At 45.6% G+C, this 18,824-nt stretch overlaps 1 non-coding gene across 1 annotated transcript in view; it reads right to left on the bottom strand.

Moving 5' to 3' along the window:
• Positions 1–18,370, bottom strand: part of LOC121110713 — a 57,627-nt gene extending 39,257 nt beyond the window's left edge. Inside the window, exon 1 of the transcript XR_005859780.1 lies at positions 18,105–18,370. This is a non-coding gene — a transcript (uncharacterized LOC121110713). The remainder of the gene's footprint in view (positions 1–18,104) is intronic.
• Positions 18,371–18,824: the final 454 nt, after the last annotated feature.

Raw genomic sequence — 18,824 nt, 5'->3', positions numbered from 1 at the left:
TCGGACCCTTGGCTCCTCAGAATCAGCACTTACAACTAGAAGGGAGGTTGGAAGAAGAAATATCCAAAGCTGCTCTTTCAGAGTTGGTGTTATTTAGCACTGATGTGCAAATGGCTGGTGGACAACACTTCCTCTCCAGAGACCAGGCAGAAGATGGTAACTTCAGTTCAAGATGCTCATACTTGCTTTCAAAACTCCACAGCCAGCATCAGTGCTAGCCAGAGAAGGACAACAGCGAGCGCACAAGCTGTGCTGGGAACAAGGAGGCCCCGTGCTCAGCTGGATTTCTAGAAAATGTCATAACACCAACAATAACTACCCATCATCATAATTTAAGATCCCTACTGACAGCGTAACATGGGTCACGGCCAAGCACTCACAGCCAAAGTTTTGGTGCCTGGAGTTACACAGCCAACTGAAGAGCCGCACTGCCAGGCTGCTCCCTGTGCTGCAACAGCAGCCGACTGCTAATGCAAGGCAAAACACAACAAGAAAATGTGTGCACGTCCACACAGCCAGGCTGCTCAGTTAGATGCCATCATAGTGACATAGGCGCCAGCTTCAGAAATTCTTTAGCCTTTTTGTTGTGTACATGAAATAGACTGCTTCCCAAATGGTCACTTGACATGCAAAAGGATCGCTGCACGGATATACTGCAAAGAGGAGGGAATCATTTTAAAAAGTCCAAGTGGGTATTAGGCTTTTGTTTATTTTCTGTAGAAAAATATGGCCTTGCAAGGAAACCACCTGGAACAAGCAAATACAATTTTTAAGACAAAATGTATTTAATTTTCTTTAAGAACTCCTGGTAACTCACAGAGAAATTATTTAAAAAATAACCAGTTGCCAGAATCAAAGAAATTTGACTCTGTAACTTAGAGTTTTCCATAAAAAAAGCACAGAAAAAACTCACCAAACTCTAATTCACAGAAAACAGATAACCCTTAATGAAACAGAGCTTTCTGACCGCTTTCCTAATGCTTCACAAAATGTGCTGAGCAGAAAAATAGTAACCCAAAATCACAAACCAGAATCTCCCACTGAAAAATGCACTAAAAGCAGGGGGGCAAGTTGGTGCCAGCTATATTTGTTTATCCCTTCAGAAGTGATTTTTTACTTCTTTAAGCTCTCAGAATGCTCTTTTGCCCCGTCCTCGACCCCCATCAGTGACATTGGCCACACCACAACCCCGAATGCAGCACATCTGACCTCTGAGACATGACGCATCCCAACACACAGATGGCTTTAGGCAGCACAGTTTCCCTTTCAAAAAAAAAAATAGGTCTTTTTTTTTTTCCACTGAATATAATGTTCCTAGTTTCTGGAAGCTGATATGGAATCAAGCTGAGTAAGATTTCTGAAACAGCACTTTGGAGTGAAAAATTGTATCTTATAACATTACTATAACTTATGGTGCTTCTGCTATGGCTATCTCATTGGCCAAAAGATGGTGCTTCAGTGATTTGAGCATCATGTTTATTCCAAAACCAGCTCCCTCTCAGGACTGCTCTGCCTGAAGATGCTGCCCTCCAGATGATATTTTTCATTTTAGCAGCCATCCATTTCAATGCTTCATTTTTTTTCTTAAAAAAGAAATAAATCAAAGTAAATATGTTATCATGCACACCTAGGGCCTGATCCTTTGGAGAGCCACCCCTGAGAATAATCTCTAACCAGGGAACTGTGGCAGCTCCTTTGAACTCAGCCAGACTATTTGGGAGAGCTCATAAATATCCAAGAAAGGGAGGATCAGACTCAAGGCTGCCATGGCCAAAATGTGACGAAACTTGGAGGTCTTACCACCATGGAGTTCCCATGGCTTCTGGGGGTGATGGTGACTCTTGGTGTTATCTCAGTCTGCACCACAGACCACTGGTCCTCTCCCCTCAGCTCACCCACGCAGGTATGTCCTACACCACCAGCTCAGGGGCCACCTAATTCCCATTCTGTTTTCCATGGCCTTGATGTCCTGCTGCTTTCACTCCAGTGTTTCTCATTTCATACAGAAGAGTTTGATAGATGACAAAAAGCAGACTTGTGGCTTTCCAATAAGAGCAGAGGGATACGTGTCTCAAAAAGTCCCCTTGTGAGTTCCTTCCTAACCAAAATCTTAAACTGGATGGGTGACTGTCAAGCTGGGCAAAGTATATTGGTCATCTGCATGACATACCACTGCTTCTGCTGTGGCATTCAGATGCAAAGTAGATTCAAAGCTCTCTGATGCTCCTTTAGGTGACTCTCATGAGACACATTCAGATCTACTAGAGACAGAAGACAGAGATCATGCTACCCAGGAGAAATGTCACAGATTTCTCCTTGCAAATAATCCCAGATGACCCACCAAGATCCACCCAAACCTGTCCTCAGCACAACAAAGGAGAGGGAGGATGCACTCTCAAGAGAAAGAAGACTGGGGCTGGTAGAAACTCCTTAGAGCCATGACCCTGATGTAGGCATCTTCCTCAATGCTCAGTCCAACCACAGATTAGACACAAAATGAAGGTGTCCCATATTCCATGCCTCTGTTCTGGAGCCCACAGTAGGACAGGGCTGCTATGGAGCTCTGCATTGCTATAGCTGTGGCTGTGATTAATCACCGAAACTGTGGCTGACAAACTCTTGGGAGAAAATGAAGAGCCTTCAGTCAGCATGGTTCATAACCCACCACTGCCAGGTATTCAATCAGTTCAGTGAATCAGCTTCCTCAAGAGATGGATGCTTTTCCTTCTACACAGAAAGTCAAGGAGGGCAGAATAATACAGCACCTTGATGGCCCCTTTGAAAGTTCCAGCCATCAGGAAAAGTGAATGGCACAGTGTTATAGAAAATCAATCAGGCTCCGGAGGAGAACATCCAGGTTTTCCAGCTTCCCACAACCAGTTTGCATCCTGGAACTCATTGGTACAAAATTCTTGTCAACACGTAAAGAAAAAAAATAAGCTCTTGTGCTAAATCTTGCCTTTTTTCTTTCATATATGGAGCAAACCACTCTTCTCCCAGCCACCCTGTAGGCCTGGGCTGGACATCAGCCCTTTGCTGCCTGGGGGGAACAGTGAGGGCTCTGCTCTGGGACCCAGTGCAAAATATGCACTTCGGAGCTGTAGGAGTGAGGGAAGAAGAGAAACTGTGCCCTGCACCTGAAGAACAAATATTCTGACCTAGAACAAGACCTCTGGGTACAACCTTTATGTTTCTTTGATATTCATTTTTCTTGATCTTGGCAATTCCTTTTTCTGCTGCTTTGGATTTGATGATCCACACACACTAACTTCTTTGGCTTCCAGGTAGAATTACAAATGTATCTCCTTTCAAAATTATCAAGTCTGGAAACAAGATTAAAGTTAGCAGGAAAAGATTTCTATGTATTTTTTCTTCTTCCTGGTCTCATTAATGATAATTCTCAATTAATTTCAGAGTAAGTTACCTGAAATCAGGCATTGTTCCTTGGTACAAATTTGCCCTTCACAATGCGCACCTCCACACTGTGAAGGTGTGGATCTGTCACCTTCACTACAAACAGTGCAGGCAGGAGGGAGACCTGCTGAGCATGTTGGTGCATGAAAAGAAAGGAATGGAACAGAAAAGAAATGGTTTCCTGACCTAATTCCGAAAGCCTCATTACTAACTGATAATTAGCAATCGTAGGTTAAGAAACATCATTGAAAAATGGAAGAAATTCACATTCCACAGCCTGGATGGCAACCCTTCCCATGGCAGGAGCTTGGAACTAGATGATATTCAAGGCTCCTTCCAACCCAAGCTATTCTATGATCCCAAGAGGAGGAGAGGAGCAAACTTAATCAAGTAAATAATGCCCTTAGCCTCAGTTTTAATTTAAACCATGTTTTAGCATCCCAGCATAGCAGGAATTCCATAACATCATTCTCACCAGTGCTACAAGTATTTCTACCCGCACTTGTGATGCGGCTATGCAGTGGTGCTGTTCCTTCAGCTTGATGACACCACTTCAGAACTCCCCCTCCCAGCAGGCTTGGAGGCAAATGCCCAGTTACAGAATCGGATTAACTGCCCTGGAGGAGTAAGATGCAGTGATTCTGGAAGTATCTGCATGGCTTCCAAAGCCTAAATCATATCAAAGTTGCCTGGCTCCGAATTCACAAAGGCATTTCTGAAAGTGATGCCCAGCAAAAAAAAAAAATAATAATAATCACTGAAAATTATGGGCAAAGGATAAAGGAAAAAGAGAAACGATTTAATACTCAACTGGCAGTTTGCTAAAGAACAATGTGGGCTGAGATAAAAGAGAAAGGGTTGAAAGCTTTCAATGTGAAGAGGCAGAATGCATTATTTGTGTTTGGTTAACCAGATAAAAAACATGCTGGACGTATATACTTGATTTTCACTTAGGGAGATCTGATAAACCTGTAAGCTTCAGAAAAGCAGAAGAGCAGCAGCAGTGTGGCTGGCATGGGGTCAGAACAAGTCGGGGCAGGAAAGGGATGCACAGAATTGCCCTACAGACTGGGGATATTTCTCTCAGAATGATGGTGTTCATGTCTGGGGGTTAAAAATGCTTCTTCCTTCTGCAAGCACTGCAGCCTGGTGAAGCATTCTATCTGGAAGCAGTGCAACAGATATATGGAAGAGGTTTCACTTCCCCAACACAATGTTAAGAGGCAAAGCTAGAGGAGCATAATATGAGAAGAGGCTGCCCCCTGATTTCCTCTGAGACCTGAGCAAAGTTAACTATATGCAAGTGAGCATATATTTTGTATTTTATGTATGTTCTATGTTCAATATAAACGATATATTATGCAGATATAATATATATAATATAATGATATATACATACATTTCTTCCAAGTTCATTCTTAATCCCCTTCCTTCATTTGTTTGTTCTGAAGTGATTTATAGATTTGCCCTCACAAAGGACATAAGTCCCTGGATATGCTGAGCATTTTGTGGCTCGGGCAGGCTTTTGAAACTTCCACAAGATAATTGGCACAGGAATTTACTTGGCTAAATCAGAGAGAGAATTTCAAAGGCTGAAATGGCAGCGAAGTGCCTAACTCCCATTGGCGTTCAGAGCCGCTCTCCTTAATCACTGCTGTACTGTGGAAAGCAGAAAGCTCTGCCACGGCCACACAGTGCTCTGTGCAATGAAAGACACTGAGTTTATATCAAATCTTAAGAAGGGAAAAGCTCTTTTGGTTTGGGTGGAGGAGCACAGTTCACTCTCTGCCTCCATGAACACAAATATGATCATGACTTGTCCATGGTCTTTGGTGCCACAGAGCAGCACATGGAGCAGCCACCGGCACCATTCTTGAGGAGTGCAGCCTTGTTGGTGGCTACCATCCTCCCCCATTCTCCTTTCCACTTCAAACTTGCAAAAGCCCAGCAGGCACATTCCTCACTTGGACTTCTAACCCTGGCTGGAAACAGCCCCATGCTAGCGAATTTCAGTAGGAAAAGTACAGTATGAGTGGCATGAGCCTGGTCTGATATGGAGTCTGTCTACTCCTTGGTTTAAAGCTGATGGCACAACGGTGCTTTCTTGTCTGGCAGCAAGCTTGCAGAGGTGGAAATCAGGGCTCCCAAAGGCCCTCTCAACAAAAGAAAAATAAAACCAAAGGTGTACCTTTGGTGTTTTTTGGTCTTACCTGGAGCAGTGACCTCAAGTCAGCAGAGATGAGAAGGTTTTACTTTCAAGGACATATGAAAAATCCCTCCAAAGAGAACAGAAGAAGGAAAATGTTAACAAGAAGTGCAGCACAGTTTCATGATGCTGCTGGTAGGGGTGGCGGGATCTCTCCAGAGGCAGAACCTTGTGTCTCCTCACCAGCACATGCAAATCAAAGGTCAGGTTCTCCATGAGGCAGACTTCCTTCCCACAGAGCCATTCCAGCCCCACAGCTCATGGCAGGGTCCTGTTTCAGGCTCCCCAGCATTCCTCACCTGTTTATTTCCCTCTCCTCCTCCCCACTGCCTTAACCACCAGCTTCCCCTCCATGTTTGGACTACAGTAAGTAAGAATTTTCAGTTGAATCGTAAATTCATCAGATACACGGTTTTGGTCACGCTGAAACTATTAGCTAGTGTGGGTCAGATCTGTCAAATAGTTTGGGCTGGAAACTATGTATGTAAGGACAGGCAGGGGGTAAAGCCGCTTCACGCTTGAGGCAGACAACCTGCAATGCATGGATGGTGGCCATGCACTCATTCCCTCTCTCTCAGAGCTTTTTAGGAGCTTTTAAAAGTAGAACAGGTCCCATGGGAGAGCAGGAAGCCATTGCAGGATTTCCAGGAGCTGGGATCAAGCAAAGGGCAGAACTGTGCATATCCCACCCAACAAGGTGAGGCTGGCTAGCAAGCAAACCTTCAGGTTGGAAGGGCTCCAGATCCTACAAAAAAGCTTTAAAAGACATGCAGTGAGCAAGAGAAGCAGGGTTGTACCCAGGCAGCAAGGGCAGGAGTCCAGATCCCATGATCCCATCCCTTCTTCAGAGACAATTATTGACATGAGAGGGTAATCCCCTTTTCAGCATTTTCAGGTTGGATATTAGGAAAAACTTCTTCTCAGAAGGAGTGGTGATGCAGTAGAACAGCTGCCCATGGAGTGGTGGGGTCACCATCCCTGGAGGTATTCCAGAACCATAGCGATGTGGTATGGAGAGATGTGGTGATGGGCACGGTAGGGTGGGCTGGGTTTGGACTTGGGGATCATAGTGGTCTTTCCAATCTGAATGATTCTATGATACTGTGATTCTAAGACTGTCAATTAACAAAACAGTCAAAGTTACCAAGAGGAGGAGTAAGAAGAAAACAAAATAATCTAGCTCATAGGCACGTTGTGAAGTTGCACAAGAAAAACAGGATTAGTGACATCAGGAGCTAGACTTTGTATCACATTTCCCAATTCCAATGAAGTTGTTAACATGGGCCACTGGCCAGAAGGTGACTGATGTCTCACAGCCTCTAAGTTTATACATGCAAACAAAGTCCTATGCAAAGAAATGAAAACCACCACCAGAACCAGAGCTTTTTCTCCACCTGCTTCCTGTCTCCACCATTTTGCATACGCAGAGGACACACCGTCCCCACACCGTGCACCACTCAGCCCAGTTTCTAGGATTCCCCCAGGTCCACAACAAGGATTGGCCAAGTATCTCATGTTACTGCTTCAGCTAAAATAGTCATTTCAGTGCTCCCTGGGAGATCGATGCTCAGTGTGTGAAATTACTGCTGGGAGGAAGTCTGCACTCCTGCTCTTGAGGCTCAGTACAGAATTGCTTGCAACGTTTGTTATTCAAATAAAAAAGGGAGTATGAGGGAAATAGCAGTGTTTGCTTTCGAGCATGACACATACCAGCCCAAAGTCTCCTGCTGGTTTTCAGTGGGAACCTTCTTGTGTAAAGCCTCCAGTGCTCACTAACGATGTAGGACAACCCTTGGGACACGGCAACCAAAACCTCACTGATTTTCACTGCAATATCAGGCCGTGGGTACGTTCACAACCTCTTTGTAAGGAGCAGTAGCATTGCCTTCACCTGGTGTTCCTGACACAAGGAGAAGAGATTCCAAACCTGGCCAGTGTTGTTTTTGCTTTGTAAGACCTCAATCTGTTCCTTTTTCTGCTGATGGCACTGATGGGAGAGCTCTGTGCCACATGTCTGAGCTGTGAGAGCCCAGGAACTTACCGACTGGTGGGGGAAAGATGCTGAAACCTACAGAAAAGCAAACTGAAGATGGGGAGAAAAGAAGCACGTTTCACTAATTCATTTTATACGTCGCAACAGCTGTGCTTACATGAAAAGGGTCATTAACTGAAGATGCGCGGAGTACCAGCATGTCTACTGAGACTTCCTACAATTTAGTGGATCGCTGCGGAGTACAACGCAGCATCATTTAAAATTCACAAACAAACCCTATAAAATACCTTAGCAGGTATTTTAAGGGCCCCAAACAAGCGCTGTGCACCATTCGATAGATGCATTTTTTCCGTTTTGCTACGTAAAAAGGAAATATTTTTTTTCCATATGTAAAAATCAATCTGTTCTTTTTAAAAACAGAGGTTTTTTTCTTTTTTCACCACGTTATTTTATAAGAATAAAGACAGCTCCCACTGAGATGTCTGTTTAAAAGTTCAGTACGTTCCGCCGCCTTATTTTATCTAGCAACGAGGAACGAAAAGAACACTGAGAATTCAATCACGACGGCAATAATATTTGAAAAGGCTATAAAAAAAGGATGATTTCGATGGTAAGGAACAGCGTCACTGAAATTCTGAACTCACTCTTCCTATTTCGTTGCACGAAGAATAATCTGCGCCCTATGCAGAAGATGTCTTCCGTGCACCACTTTGACAGAAACAAAACAGCCTTTTAAAAGCCTGCTGAAATGAAAGGTGATTTCTTAAAACACACAGGTATTTACACAGAGCCATTTACTCAACATGAGGAATCGTGCCGTTCCCTCTCTATAGTTTAGCCATCTCTTGGATACTTTGCATAAGTATGCATTTATTTACTAATCTTCAAAGAGTCCCCATTTTTCCTAGCTTCCCACTGTAGTCATTAGAGGTCACAACCCTGTAGGAAATATGGGCTGCCATGGTAACACAAAATGTCTGCTACAGGCTTAGTGTAATTCCTCCCTAATAGAAAAACAACAGCAGCAAATCCTGCCTTTGATAAACGGGCTTATACGTTGTTAGGAGCCGCTACCTAGAAAGGTGTCCATCACTTCAGAGCAGTGCTAAACGCAAGAAATTCCCCCCCAAAAAGGGAGGAGGGAGGGAACAAACTCGCACATTCAACATGCTTAAAATAAACAAATAAACAGACCCCACTCCCATGCACAAAGGAGAACACTGAATTAATCCACAGCACCAATCTGCAGCCACTCATTAAACACAGCCCAGCGAGGTGGGCGAAGTTTGCAGCGCGACCCTCAAAGCAATGCTGGCTGCACTCAACAACAAGTGTCTGCTGAGCACTGCTGGAGGGGAGAAAACTGCATTCACCCATTTCTGACAAAGTGTGATTCAGAGGGGAGCTGCCACCTCTGTGATTGCAGGAAGATACCCAGCCTGGTATGTTCCTGGAAGTTCCTGCAGGAAAAGATGCATTTGGTTCCAGTAGATAAGTGGGGTTTGAGAGCACAGGGGAAAAACCTCTGTGTGATCTGACGGTCCATGGGCATTGCTGGCATTTGGGGGAAACAGCGCATTGAGGAGGCAGCAGGCTGGGGCTGTGGGCTCCTGGGGCCGCTGGGTGCCTGCACACCTGTGCCCTGCAGCACTGCCTCTGTGAGACCTCCTCCTGCCCCATGCGCACAGGAAGGACTGGGTTGCTTTCATCCGCTAGGCTGAATTTTCCCAAGAATGTGAGTTTTTGTGCCCATTTCTAAACTCCCTTAATCTTTTTCCAAGACTGTGAGCGGTGAGGGAGTGCCCCTGCTGCCCAACCCATCCTGCCGCTGGGGTGCCATGGACAAACCAACCATACGCCTGCGGCCACACAGAGCTTTCCCCAGACAAATCCTGGTTCTCGTTGTCTTTTGTTTACATTCCTCGAGCCAGTCTTCAGTCCAGGGAGCAGCAGTCACATCTCCACCCATCCGAGTTAATTTTTCAATTAAGCTATTGCATTACCTCTACTCCATTCCCCATACCATTGACTTTGCCCTTCTACTTTTTAAAAACAGGCTTAATGTGGCCTGATAACACATGGTTTCTCTAAGCATGAGCCACGAACTGCTGCAAATCCCCACCACCCTGCCCAGTGCAGCCTATGGCTGAGGACAGACCGACTGCAGCACACACTGCCCACACTCTCTACTCCAACATCAAGTTCTACATAGGAAGAAGAAATGCCATAAATCTCTCTACTTGCACCCTTTCTGCTTCCTTCTGCTGAAGGGGTGGTGATTTTTCTCCTTTTCTTCCTGTACCATCACTTTGCTTTTTAAAGCACCTGGAGAAGTTTCAGATTTGCCTCCTCTTTCCTGCCTGGTTGTAAGATATGCTCTTCTTTCATCATGTTCCCAAGAAAAACCACATACAGTGTAATGAATACTTGTGGGTTTTAATGCATATTCCCTTGTGTTGGTCCAAAAAGGCAGCTAGATCTGGGAGACTCTGTTCTGCCTGTAATATTGTTCCCAGATACTGCTGACTAAAATCAAGTCCTCTTTCCACCCATCTCTGTATCACCACCCTTGATCCTAGGAACCCAAATCAGTGTTCAGCCCAACCCCAGCTCAGACAGACCTTGCTGGGGATGAGAGGTGGTATATATGGGTTTGGAGGACTGTCCCTTGCCAAGGGAAGTGAGTGAACCTGAGACATCCACAGTAGGAATTAAGAAAAGTCCCCATAAAGAGCTCTCGTGCAGTGTCTGCATATCCCAACATCACTTCCATACTTGCTCTCTCCAGCTGCTTTCTGCTCATCCATAGAGTGTAGGCCCTCCTTGGTATCTACGCACATTGTGCTCAGACACAAGTGGTGTCCACAGCCTGGTGCCGAGCCTCAGGCTGGAGTCCACTGCTTCCACCACTGCCAGTGGGGACCAAACATCCACCAGCCCTACCCAGTTACCAACCCCTTGTAGCAGCAGTGTAGCCATGGTGCACAACAGGAACAAACACACAATTCTTTCTAGTAAATCATTTGTAGGGGTGCTCTGGCCACCACCAGCATCCTCCTGATGCTCTCCAGAACCCCCAGCAGCAGCAGCAGCAATGAGCTCTGCCAACAGCACCCAGCTAGGTGCTCAAGGCAGCCAGAGCATACACATCGCAGCTCACCAATGCCTCCCTGATGCTCAAAGACGGCCCAGCAGGTTGAAAGGGGCTTCTGTTCTGCACCAATCCATGCACAGACAGCATTCCCAGCACAGTCTGGGGCAGACTGGCAGTGTTATGCCATATCTGGGACCCTCCCATCTGCCCTAGCATTAGAGTTTCCACTAAAAGCCTCAAAATTATCCCTTCTAGATAGAGCCACCTCAATTCCCACCTCTCACAGCACCATTACTGCAGCATTTCTCCTCCACCCCACTGAACACAGCAATGTGAGGCATTTGTCAGGGCACAGGCCATCTCCCACCACCACCAAGTCCTCCCCTGGGAGGCTGTGGGAAGGGAAAGTAGAGCGTTCAGCACTCCGCACCATTTATTTATCTATTACCTTCTTATTTCAGAGGGTCTGGAGCAAATTTCACCAGCATCATTTACTCTGCACCACTGATGACAATAACCACACTGCTGTGCCACCACAGTTCACAGGAGCTCCTGTGACACCATGTGGCTCCGCCAGAGCCACCCCACAGCTCTGAGGCCACCTATGTGCACCCCAGCTCTGTAGTCTTCCAGACACGAGGCTTGATTGCAACCAGCGTAACATCAGTAGTACATAAGAAAACACAACAGCACCCAAATCCCTTCCCTGAACTCCTGCATGGCTCAGTGCTGCTGTCCCATGAAAAGTCCCCCCATAATGTGAGTGAGCAAGGAAGGCAAACACCAGCAGGAGGAAGGCTGCTGCCTCTCCAAACATGCTCGGGTAATTTCTTTTGACAAGTGTAGCTTGGTTTTAATCATCAATAATTCTTCCAAGCAAAACGTCTTTGGGTAAGTGGGCTGTAGTCTACTTTGTAAAAGTAATGAAGTTGGAGTAATATGAGGTCTCACTACAGCATTCTGCTATTAATCAGTGCTAATAATTGTGGAGAAACTGCTGTTTTGTGTATGTAAATTGTGGAATTTGCAGATAAGCGAAGTGTAAATGAGCGAGGTTTGGTGTAGATGAGGTACTTCCACTTTGTGCCAAGAACAGATAATAGCAAAATATCCGACCCGCTTTATTGTATTTTCTGATCATACATTCATTAGTCGAGCTGTTTGGACTCCGTGGTTACAACAAAGAGATCAGCCGCTCCCCAGAGAACAGGCCCTGTGTTTTGTAGCCACTGAGGAAATGGGGAGGAAAGTGATGCATTTTGGGCAATCAGAACGAAGTACCGCATACCCAAAGCACGGTTAAACCCAGCCAAGCTACCTTCATTAGAGCATCATGATGGTCACTCATTTCCATGCATCGCTGATGCTGTTTCACTGGCTGATCTCCAACCCATCGCACAGACAAAGCCTCCTGCAGGGCATGGAGCCGCTCATGGCACACAACAGGCAACAGCTCCACCGTGCCCACAGCCTTGCAGAAAGCACGGCCACGACGGTGCAAACACGCACACAGAATGACCCCTGGCTGTGCTGCAAGCAACGAGCATCGCTCCCACGCAGCTTCACAGTGTCTGTTCCTGCCCTGCGTGGGACTGCAACCACAGAGCAAGCAGTGGTGGTGTTGAGGCAATAAGAAATTATTGCCCCGTTCATTATACAAAACCTTGGCTCGCCCAAGAGGCCGTTTCCCTCCCAGATTTACCCCTGGGGACCCAAGGGAGGAAGGCAGGTTGGGTTGGCACCAAACCTCCAGCCCTGGGTGGGGAAAGCACGGCCTGTGCATCCCTTGTTGCCAGCCCCCAGCACCATGAGCGCCGCAGGGCCAAACCCTTGCTGTCCCCTCCAGCATCAGCACTTCAGGGACAGATCACCACTGCCATGTCACTAAACTGAGTGCAACAGCTTTTGTATTTAGATGTTTCACAATGAAAGCAACCTCTTCTATCAACAGTGAAAAATTTGGCTGTGTTTTTATCTACAGTTGTGAAGGCTGCTGTACCAAGTCATTACTTTAAATTTCCATCTTTGTCAATGCAAAATGATATCTCATTGACATCAAAATATCTGGAGAACACTAGCTGACACTTCTGCTTGCAAGCGCGTTTGGGGAGCATTTATACATTTATTTGCCTGGAAGAAAGATGGTTTTAACGGGCTCTCTAGTCACTCGTTTTTCAGAAGGCATTATCAAAACATCGGGCAAAAACTTCAGCGCAAAGCTCTGAAGGAACAGCAGCAGATTTTTGCCGTAGGAACTGCTCTCATATATCAAATCAGACCCTCACGCAACAGCCCGAGCACTGCCGTGCAATTCCCATTGCACTGCATTGCTTTATCCTTTGGGGGGAAAAGGGCCACTTTCTAAATGAACAATACAAGAGCCTGGGCACAAAAGGCTCCTCCTGGAGTAAGTTGTTTTGCCTGGGAAAGCCCTTTTTCCAGCACGGGAGGCTCAGGGGAGAGGAGGGTTCCTCCTAGTGAGCAGAGAGGCACTGGGGCTCTGGGACATTGGAGTGTGAGCCCGCGGGCCCTGTGCACAGCCCTGCCCATGGGGAGCAGCCGCATCCCTGTGCTGCGCCTTCCGACACAAAAGGGAGACACGCAGCCTCGCACTGAGCTCTTTTACACCGACAGAGGGGTAAAACTGTTCCCTTCCAGGCCCTTCAATCACATTTTACTTCTGGAGGGGGAAAGAAATAAACCTAAAATTACTTTTCCTCACCAGAAGGATGTTGGCTGGTTTCGCTGTGAGATGGCAGAGAGCATTTTCTCACCCTGAAATTCAACGAGTTTTGCTATGTCTACCGCTTACCGGTGCCAAAAAAAGAGGGGGAAAATATCACCTGTAAAGAATTAGGTAACAGAGTGTGAAAGGTCTCTGCCACTCAGGAAATACTTCCCGCTGGATTTAATTACAGATTGCAACTAAACTCCCCCCTTTTTCTGAACTTCAGACATACAATAACATGACATTTATTGAATGTGCTAGCATCGCGGCAGCAGGGACAGTAAAAAGCCCAGAGAACCACATTGTTTACAATCAACTTTTAAAATCTACCTTCGACCTAAGCTTAATGAGAGTTTTATGGAGAAAGCGCATTTTATCCGCCCTCGTTAAGAAGTAAATTACCCAAAGAAGAGCAGCTCCATCGGCACGAGCTGTGCTGGAGTCCCGCTTGGTCCCCACGCTCACAACATCCCTGCAAACCTCTCCCATCCCCATCCTCAGGGCACTCACGAGCCTCCCGCGCTCCCTGTGCACCCCGTTGGCTTTGGGGATGTCATTCCCCACACATTTGGTCTAAATTGGGCATTTGCCTTCAGTATCTCAGCTGAGATGAGCGGTGGCGATACAACAGTATTAAATGTCAAACGAGCGAAAAAAACAACGCGCAAAGCCAACGCAACTCTGCATTTAATTTAGGCAGTGTCAAAGCAAGGAGCAGAATGGAATGGCTTTTTTTTCCTTCTTTTTTTTTTTTTTCTTTCCTTGCACATTTTTATAAAACCACTGAATGCAGCTCATATTTGAGGTTCCCACCCCAAGTGCCCTGCGAGAAGCCATCCCTTCCCTCAGCTTGTATCAATATTAGGCTATCCGGCAGCAAAAAACCAACATAACGATATCTGCCTACGTTCTGTTTGCTAATTGTACACGGTGACATTAAAACCGTTCCTCTGTTGTGCATTTAATATGCCTGCTTCGGAACGAGGCGCTTGTATTTTATCTCTAAATGCATTGACTACATTTTGTCTCCACTTCTGCTCCCAGAAACACAGACGGTTTCCTCCCCGTGTAGGTAATGAGCCATCCAAGGCGTTGAAACCCATTTAAAAATGTGTATTCCATCATAATTATCTCCAGTCGTTGCGCATAATAAAACAATTTGTTATAGATCAAATACTGTACGTGCGGATACATTGAGCCGGTATCGAGCGTGTCACAAACTCACAAAAGGGAATAAACTCAGAGTCAGGCACAATGCTGCTCCGTGGAAGGTGTATCCTGTCGGCGCTCCCGCGTAATTTACAGCGTCTGCCGGCATGCAGGGGGCTCTGGCTTGACTTTTTTTCTGACTTTTATGAGCTGAAGAACAGAAGCGGGGTCATTTGGGAGATTAAGTTTCCTTTCTGTGCCGGGGTTAGGGAGACAGACAGAGGCACAGCAAACGAGGGCTGTGCTGTACCCTGAAAATTAAAATACAGTTGGGTTACTGCCCTAATGATGTGCTTTCCCAGCTCTTAAAAAGTTCACAGCCTTCCAGCGCAGAGCTGGGACCCTCAGCATTTCACCAAAAGGAGGGGGTTGATACGGATTGCGTGCAGCTTGGTTTTTCGCTTCTTGGTTTGCTTTTAAACAGAACAAAAACCTGCCCCCGTTCCTGCAGAACGCACAGAAATAAGCGCTACATTCACTCCCTGACATCCATCTGCCATGAAGCCGAATTCGGTCAAATTGTAGCCACTGCAAAGTGGCACGAAGGCAGATTTTTCCCTCTCCCCGTACGGCAGGCAGGGGGAATGCTGGAGACAACTGAGCACAAAGTGCACAGCCCAGCAGCAGCAGCACGGGTCCCTGCTGCCCTTGCAGCACACACACGTGTGGGACAGGAAAAATAAAACAGTCTGAGCCCTTTGCAGCAGCCCTGTTTCAGTTATTCCCCCCACTACCACCCCAATTTATGAATGTAAATCAAGGGGAGAAATCTGTTTCTAAATTCTGCCTGCACCTTTTATATATGTATGGATTTCCCTTTAATCTGAGTCACAAGGGAGTGAAAGAGGTCGTGTTTACCTCTTGGTCTCTGAGATGGAAAAAGAAAACATAATTCTGTCTTTATAGCAAATATTTGGGGCAAAACTAAGAATGCTTTTCTTTTTTGGTTGTTGTTTTTTTTTTCCCCTCTCTGCTTCCCTTAAAAAAAAACGTTTTCAAATGGGAAGATAATCTCGATATTCTCTATACGAGGACAAAATGCTGCCCGTTGCAGAAAGGGAATTTAACCTGAGAAATCAGCTGTCTGCACACAGGGACTGGTCGCCTTCCAGTGGTTTTTCTTTACCTTCCCGTTTTTATTAACCAGTTTAATAAATTCTGACAGAGCTTTAAAACCCGATAGGAGCTGCTCTGCGCAGAGTTACGATTGCCCAACAGCGCAGAACGGACCCGCGGCTCTCGGTGCCCTCAGTTCAAGCACTGCTCTGCTTTTAATGGCATCGAAAGAACAGCTGAAATCTAACACTGTAGCGGTCCTTTCCCAAAGCATACCCGGGCGGTTGGACTATTTGCTCTTAGAGGTCTTTTCCAACCTGAGTGACTCTGTGATTCTAAACTGCAGAAGCAGAGGGAAAGCGATTACGTTCCAGAAACTGCTTGGCTGGAAAAGCTAAATTGGAATAATACAGTCATAACAGACCAAAAGAACGGAGTAAGTTAAAATTGCAACAAAACTGGAAGAGGAAAATTAGGTATTCAAGAAATTGCTTTTCCAACTAAATCACTCAAAATAGTTTATTGTATTTTCAGTCTCTCCTGTTCCTGGGCTTGCTCATAAAGCGCTTGCAACCAACACGGCACCCACATCGCATTGCGAGGGAGCAAAACACCAGTTCTGAAATCGGGAACAAAACAGGCGAGCAGCACATGGCCGTTCTGAAGGCAGTGGGCGCATACGATGCCCGTGTCCTTTTGGAAGCAAATGGTGAGATACTGAAGGGAGAGCCACGTTTTTAAATGCCAAATCAGTCACAGTGAAAAAAATACATATTTTTCACGGCTTTGAGTCGTTGTGAACATTGTTCTGTTGGGGCGATCGGTGCATTGAATGTTATTGCTGAAATCTAAAATGGATACGTAGATTTTTTCTTTTTAATTGAGATCCACAGAAAACAGAAACTAATTAGGCACATGTATCAAAATTATTAATGTAACCTAAGCCGTCTGCTTGCCTTGCATTATCTAATATATGATCCAATAAATAAGGTACCGTAACACAACTAAAAGTAAAGCTTAGGTCTCAGTACAAATTAAACTATAAAGCATTATATTCAGTGCCTGAAAACACCACATCTTTCACTTTAGGTTATAATTTAAAAGGCAATAAATGCGGTTTCATAAAATAAGGAAAGCAAACTTGTCTTGGTTTGGTGCAAAAAATAATTGCATCGACCAATTTTATGGAAGGACTTTGTAGTAGAAAGGCACAAATAAAAACCAGTGATTACAAAATAGCCACCATCATCTGAGAGGCGTTTTACATGTTGGATGCTTGTAAAAAATGGAGATTATAAACGTACACTGCGCACCATAAAACCCTGCGTGGTCGAAGGGAGGAAAAATACAATCGAGAGCACCGCTGCTCCGCACGCTTCCTACGTCACATGAATTCACCCTGAGAACGCTTCTAACTGAGTCTGTCCATAGGACAGGGGTTGAAAATGAAGGACATGTGTTTGCTCTGCACCTTCGTGCTCCTCTCACCACAGTGTGAGTGGCCGCTTCGGTGCCCCATTATCCGCAGGGCAGAGTTTGTCCGACTGACCCTCGTCCTGAGCACAATGAGGGCTGAGCCATCCAGAAATGGGGCTGTTTGCAACAGGATTGGCCTCCCAGCTGAAGACGTGGGTAACGCTGGCTGTACCTGCACCTCCCGCCCCATCTCACACCAACAGAGGAGAAATTCCCTTGCACCGAGTGGATACAAATGGAGCCAAAGGGAAACAACCAACTTGTGCTCCAAAGTGGCATCAGAGCTATACAGAAAAAGCGGATCATGCCTTAAAAGATGTATGCAATTCTGTTAGCATTTTCCTTTTTTAGGAGAGCACACACGTCCCAGCTGCATGCTTAGAAACACCCCAAATCTTAAAAAATTCACTGATGAAGGTCAATGACAACAACAAATGCACAAAGAGAAATCCCTGCAGCAGCTTTCTGATTGCATCCAAGTGTGGTATGGGTGCAGCAAAAATGCTGGAAATCCACATAAACTGGGAGGAGAATTGTTTTTCTATTTCGTAACCACGCCAGGCTAGAAAGCTGCCCCAGGAGCGGCTGCAGTTCCTATAGGTAAACTGCCCAAACCAGCATCACTTTTTTTTTTAATACCTTGGTGCCCCCTTTTGGTCTACACAGTTCAAGGCATTTTCCCATTTCAAAATGTAATCATAAAAATACAGTCACTTCACACCAGTGAAAGCACAACGGAGAGCCTGGTAGCTGCAGGGATGGTCCCGTTGCCGGTTATCAATCCACCCCACACACGGGTAGCACGAGGTCAAAGGAAGAGTTGATTTCTATGAGAAAAACTGCCCCCCGTTCTGCTTTATGCAGCCTAGATGGAAGGGGGGAAAAGAAAAGAAGAAAAAAAATACAGACCCAAAGACCCATTCATTACCTTTGCTACAGTACACTCAGTGGGGGAAGGCCGATGTGCGGATGGTGACTTTGCCTCGCTACGTTTGTGTGTGCAACAGTGAGCAGAGGGCTCCCAAAGTGTTGGGAACCTTTGCTCAGCTCCAGGTTGTCCGCAATGTGCACAGAGCAGTGCTGCAGTACGTGCACCAAAACCCAGAGGAGAAGGAAGCAAAGTTTGATTTATATTAATTAGACAAAAAAAAAAAAGTCTCATCCTGACGACTTTCATATTGCAGCGTTAGTAATTATGCCACAGAAACAAGATCTTTCCACGTTCAACATCACTGTGTGAAGACGAGCTTATTTCCAGCAGGGATATTGAGTCCTGCCATCTGAAGGGCCAATCAAGTGTGAAGTACAGTATAGTTTTAGACTCAATTGAAAGGAAAAAGCTTGACTACTAGTTCATAGCATGACAACTTTCATGGATTAGCTCAGACCCTATTCTACTCCTTGAAAGGGTATCACAGCATGAAGACAGTTTTCAATGCACTAAACTTTAATAGCTGAGTGGGGGAGCCAAAGCTTCCTTTTGGTCTCTATAGAAACAGTACAGCCAAAATTTGAGGCAAAATTAAGATTCTTGGGTCTCAGTCCTGTATTTACCCTCCAAGATCCCTATTCACAAAAAGTCTTCAGACTTTATATACATGTAGAATGGTATAGATAATTACAGATGTGCTTGCGTCTGCTGCCTTTC

Source organism: Gallus gallus, chromosome 4 (assembly GCF_016699485.2).
Source record: "Gallus gallus isolate bGalGal1 chromosome 4, bGalGal1.mat.broiler.GRCg7b, whole genome shotgun sequence".
Lineage (NCBI taxonomy): Eukaryota > Metazoa > Chordata > Aves > Galliformes > Phasianidae > Gallus > Gallus gallus.
Note: the sequence above shows the minus strand (reverse complement) of the source record. Positions and strands in the feature narration are given on the sequence as shown.